The sequence below is a fragment of the Cupressus sempervirens genome, chromosome 10, assembly GCF_028749045.1.
Source record: "Cupressus sempervirens isolate cs-2001-9-10 chromosome 10, ASM2874904v1, whole genome shotgun sequence".
NCBI lineage: Eukaryota > Viridiplantae > Streptophyta > Pinopsida > Cupressales > Cupressaceae > Cupressus > Cupressus sempervirens.
The window spans coordinates 104610588-104616659 of NC_143127.1; the positions used below are offsets into that span (position 1 = coordinate 104610588).

General features: G+C 32.3%; 1 pseudogene; it reads right to left on the reverse strand.

The window, feature by feature from the left end:
• Positions 1 to 420: 420 nt before the first annotated feature.
• On the reverse strand, positions 421 to 4430 carry LOC149532811 (uncharacterized; annotated as a pseudogene).
• Positions 4431 to 6072: the final 1642 nt, after the last annotated feature.

Below are 6072 nucleotides of genomic sequence, written 5' to 3' on the forward strand. Positions count from 1 at the left end.
CATAAACGAATTATCACCTCACTACCTAGGAGTATGTGAGAGTCCTTATGCGCTTTTTGGAAAAAGTGTGAAACTGATTTTTGATTCATTGATAAATCTTTTAAAGGAAGTTGTACCTATAAATACAAAGAGAAAACAAATAATATGAATTTTTCTCAACTGTTGTGAACATTTTAGTACTTTCCAAGTCTTGGGCATAAAGCAAATTATCATTGTGTAATTAGAAAGACAATTTGTTCACCAAAAGTATATAAAATTAAAAGAAAACTAGATGATATTCTTCTATATCACATGAAATCAAAGAATTGTACAAGTTAAAATAATGTGGCATGCCTAATGTTTTATCTTTTCCAATTTATGGTTTGCACATTTCAAGATTCATAACCATACATTTGAGAAATAATACCATTAACATGAGAATCAAGATACATGGGGATTTGCCTCATAATGGTTATTCAAAGAATCTCCATCCCTTGCATTCTGACACTCTTCATCTGCATGTATTTATTGACTCAATTCATGTACGTTATTTATACAAGCTCTAAACACTTTTCCTCATCATAACATTCTACTGTGATTTCTCCATCAATGTCATTCTCGCTTGTATTTTCCAAATTTTTGGGCCTTTCTTCATTCTCAACTACATAATGTTTCTTGAGTGCCCCTTTGTCGGGATTACTTGTGGCTTGATCATTGGTTTCTAATCTGACTTTGTGATTACTTTAGTTATTCTTCAATTTTGGGTTCATCCACTTTTTCTTCTTTCATAATTTATGGGTTAAATTCACTACCTTTTCTTCTTTATTTTCCTTCTTCTTCCCTATTTCACATATTATAGAGTCCTTAAGAGCATCTTCATCCCCTCCCTCCTCCACATATTTTTTATTATTGGCATCTTTAGAATCCCCTTGAGATTTCCTAGATCTCTTAGGTTTTATCTCTGATTCACTTTCTATGGCTTTAATAGGTGATTCCTTCACCTTTCACTTTTCCTAGCTAAATCTCCTCATAGGAATATTTTCACCTATAAAATTAATATGATGTATTACCAATATTTCTTTATTCATCCAACACCTAAAAATAAAAGCACAAGTTGTTAAAAATTTATTGTATCAAAATCTCTAACATTCATTAAACACTCATTGTGCTCAAATTATAGGTAAAAAATTTAAGATTCAATACCATGCTTAACATTAAAGGGTTTTCAAAGTCATGTTGCAACATGAATTAAATTATACTCTAACTGTTGAATATTCTAAAATAAAGAAAAATCAATTAATTCGTGTATCACTTCTCATATATTCTCATCAACCATGTAGGTTGAAAACAACAACCTCGTCAAAATAAATGATCCATCAAGAATTACAAAAATGAATGATCAATCAAAATATTAATAACACCAGATTTCCTATTTATAAGATTGTGATATCATTTCTAATAACTTCAAGGAATCAAGAAGCTCAAACATTTCCAAAAAAAAAAAAAAAAAACCCTTGAAGAAAACATAATACCCACCTCCATAGTCGATGGTATATTGCTAGGACTATCTGGTTTCTCACCCTTAGTTTTCAAAAGCATTTGTATAATCAAACTCTAGCAATAAACTACAATCCAAATTGATCAAAACAAGCAATTTTGAAATTGATATCACCTTTGCAATACAATAAACCCATGAAATTGATAAATGTGTCTAGTGCATATGGGTTGTATATTGCGAGGGTTCAAGAGGATTAGATTTGTAAGAGTGGTGATGTTATTCATAGCATAGGATAAGCCTCGTAAGATAGAAAAGCTATATTGTTAAATAGTGATGACTTTGTTGCATGTTTTAGAATTTATGGAAATAAATCTAAGGATATTAGAATTGGAATCATTACCTCGATGTGATGATCCCTACATAGGAGCTATCAATAATTAAATTTTAAACATCTATTATTTTGCAACAACTTAATGAGAACATATATGATGTATGATTTATTAGATAATACTTATATATTATCATGTTTTAGATCAACATGTATCAATATTGCGCAAACAACATATTTAATCTCATATTTAAGATTCAAGGGTCTCGTTCTTACCTTATCCACGTGGAATATCCTTGTGCCCTCCAATTCATTCAATCAAGAGCTATCAGACAACCCTATTTGCTCATACTTTGATAATGCCAAATTGGCTAATGTGCTTGGTGTGTACCTCTGTCTAATCTATGTGGAATGACTGGGTTTTCAACCAACTCGATAGTGTTGACTTCCATGATCAAATCAATGAATGTTAAACTTATTTATTATGATGTCATGTATTATTTTTCCCTTAATACTTTGCTTCCTTATAACTCTTGTAGTGTCTTATTCGCTCATATTCTCCATAGTTATATATCGATGGCTTGATTAGTTTCTGTCATAGGCAGATAACTTAGGGAATCATTTGATCCATAATTTTTCATTTGATTAAGTCAATAAGCCAATAAACATAAACAATTAAATGTTAGTGGACTAAAAGATAATAGTTCATAATTAATATTGATTATTAATAATTTAAAAATATGATTTTTCTAATTTCCCATTACCTAGTTTGAGCAATGAAAAAAATCATTTTTATCAATCCCAAAAACAAAAAACTTTACCTAATCCTAGAAGCTTTAAATAATTCTGGAATTCCTAGAAAGTTCTGGAGCTTCCATATTTTTCCATGAATTTGCCCCCCCGTTGGATTACAAAATTTGAATGGCCCTCCCGCATTTGCAGGTGCACAAGAAGGATACACATCTTTCCTTGGCAATGGAGGATTCAATTTTCCCCGGACATCCACTGAACAATAAAAAGTAAAGGTTCCTGCTTTTTCACTATTTCCATCGCCTATGTTCAACATTTCCTAGGATGGGCAGTCACGGCTTCCAAACTGGTGCACATTTGTACTAACTCGTCCGCCATTGCAATTTTTTTCAAGCTTTCCACAATGTTGGCGTAGAGTCGAAAGAGCTTGAAAGTGTGTTTGGATGTTCTTCCATCGACTTGATGATATTTTGCATCATCAACGCCATAATCTTAGATTTTTCCCTATTGCCAACATAATACAAACCCAAAATCCAGATAAATTTTTGAAAACCTAACTTAGATTCGTCCAATCGCTTCAATTTGGACAATCACAAATTTTCTTCTTAAACTTATGGTGTGTCTATCTACATTTTTCAGTTTCCTTGGATTAATTGCATGCTGAATCTCAACACGGAAACTTAGTTCCAAGAGCAATTTTGGCAATTTTTTCTCTGTTCAAGCTTATTGCAACAATTGACAATTGAGATGAAGAGTTCTTCATAGAGTGTTGCTCATTCGGAGGGCTTAGTATATTAAAAAGGGATATTTATGCTTTGTTTCTGAAGCTCTGGAAGAATTTGAAATTGGGTTTCAATACTTTGAATGGTTCTGTTCCTCTAAGAGTATTGGGGTTTTCAGAGCAGAGGTGTTCAGTTAAAAGCCCTCTTTCCGTTCTCTTCAATCCCAACTGTTGTTTGCCATCCATTCTCTGAGCATCTTGTACAAAAGTTTTCCAAACAAGTAGAATATAAATCATTAGCTATCTGCTGATTTTGAATGCTCTTTTAATTTTGTAAAAGACCTTTAAATAAATTTGCTTAACATGAATTGGAAACTTGAACTTGTGATTGAGTTTGCCAACATCTCCTCTTGCCTTTGACAAAATTAAACTGGGAGTAATCTAGCCCCAATTTATCTGTTATGCTTCTTCTTTGAGAAGACACCATTATGCTTTGACATCATATGCACAACCATTCTCCACTACAAACTTATGCTGGACTCTCACAACCTGGAGACAAGCAACAAGTTAACCAAGTTACAAAGCACTAGACATTTCTTACTTGGTGAAGGGATAAGAAATGAAAAATGATGATAATGTCCATTTATCTTCACAAGAAACCACAACATAATATATTCTAGTACACTGAATAATTTATTATGCATCAGACCACTATGATTTTTAATACTGTCCAAAATGTCCCCTCACGAGAAGGGCCACCAAATCTAGAGCTTGGTTGTAAAGGTAATCTTCAATTGGAAGGCAGCCTGTTTGGAATCAGATTTTCCAATAATCTGATCTACCACTTTTAAAAGTTCAAAAAATTGATTCCCAATTGAAAAATGCAGCCAAAAATATAGAAAACCCCTACCATCCATCAGAAGCTGCCCGTGGCTATACAGCCACGAAAATGCACTTCCTTTACACTGCTTTTTAAAATTTAAAAAAAAAATTCTAAGTCTTCTCTTTCGTAAGGAAGTGCATTTTCGTGGCTGTATAGACATTGCCTCAGAAGCTCCACGCTTAACCGATAGCTCTATTCCATTTAGCGTATTTACACTTCTCCCAACATCTCCGTACTGTGAAGAAATTGGGCCACACAGACAGCATGCCATTGGATTTGTGCTAAAACCATTTCCACCATGGAGGACACTTCTGTCATTATTTTTATTTTATTTTTTATTTTTATGGAGGGTTCAGACCTGTTAGGCAGCCCAGCGAGGCACGAAACCTGCGAGCTACCAACCATCGAAGGCCACTACATAGATTTTTTAGGAACTCGATACAAATCTACACCTCTGCCATTATTACTATTGTAGGTATATTAGTTCTTGCTTCTTTACAAGTCAATTTTCATTCAATCACAAAGGAAAATATAGTGCTTGAATCAACGCCTCTGCAGAGTTGTGCAAATTGAGCTGTCACTCCCAGTGACAAAAATGAAAGATAATTTCTACTATACATGTAAGTAAATCATATCTCCAAAAGTATAGGAAATTTAAAAAATGAAGGAACCATTGAAGTTATATTTGAGTCATGATTATGACCGGCTGTTTAGTAATAACAAATCCAGATTGATCTTAAAGCAAAGGGAAATCTAGAGAGAATATTTGTAGCATTTGGCTTCAAAGTCTCCAAACTATGTCCAGCCTTGGCAAGAATTTCAACAAATGTTGTGTCAACGTCTTCCTTAACAAAGAGAATGAAACAAATGTTGTGTCAACGTCTTGCCTAACAAGAATAATAAATTAACATCCACATGCAATAGATTATGAAACCAAAGATAAGGAGAGGGCATAGACACATATTGAAGCAAGAGAAAAAAAGATAATGCCAAATGTCATGATGTAATTATGAATGCATCCCACGCAAGCCATGTGCATGCTACAGTTTTGGAGGAATGCCAACACTAAGGAGAAGTCTAAGGACACAACTAGCAATATTGATAGAGATTTCTAATCTTGAACATTATTATTAGTTGTTACTCTGTCTTTTTAATTAATAAATTTATTTAATATTCTAGTTTTATGACTATCTATTTCGACAATAGTCATCTTAACAATTCAAAATAATAATAATAATCAATTTCTCATAGAACTTAAGTTTTACAACTAATATTAATTCACTTCTTAGATTGAATTATCTCTTCAATGCATATGTCAATTTCTATAAAAATAAATATATACACATATCTACAAAAAAGAGTCGTGATTTTCCTCTATTTATAGATTTTTTTTCATTGTGAACATAAAATTATAGAACTTAATTTTTACAACTAATATTAATTCACTTCTTAGGTTGAATTATCTCTTCAATGCATATGCCAATTTCTATAAAAATAAATATATATATACACATCTACAAAAAAGAGTTGTGATTTTTCTCTATTTATAGATATTTTTTTCATTGTGAACTTAAAATTATAGAACTTAATTTTTACAACTAATATTAATTCACTTCTCAAGTTGAATTATCTCTTCAATGCATATGTCAATTTCTATAAAAACAAGAGCTCTGATTGAGCTTTAGTCCCTGCCTTCTGTGGGGAGATTGAAGGAGGGTTATACATACTGCGAGATCTATTTTTTTGGTTTAGTCCATGAAATTGGGACATTGATTTCGAAAGTTTATCCAACTTTACAGAAAGGGAGGAAGTTGGTAGTTGAAATAGAATGCTCGAACTTTTCTATTTGTATTTGGAAATTAGCAGATTTTAAAATTGCACAACAATAGTACATGTAACATATGAATATGAAT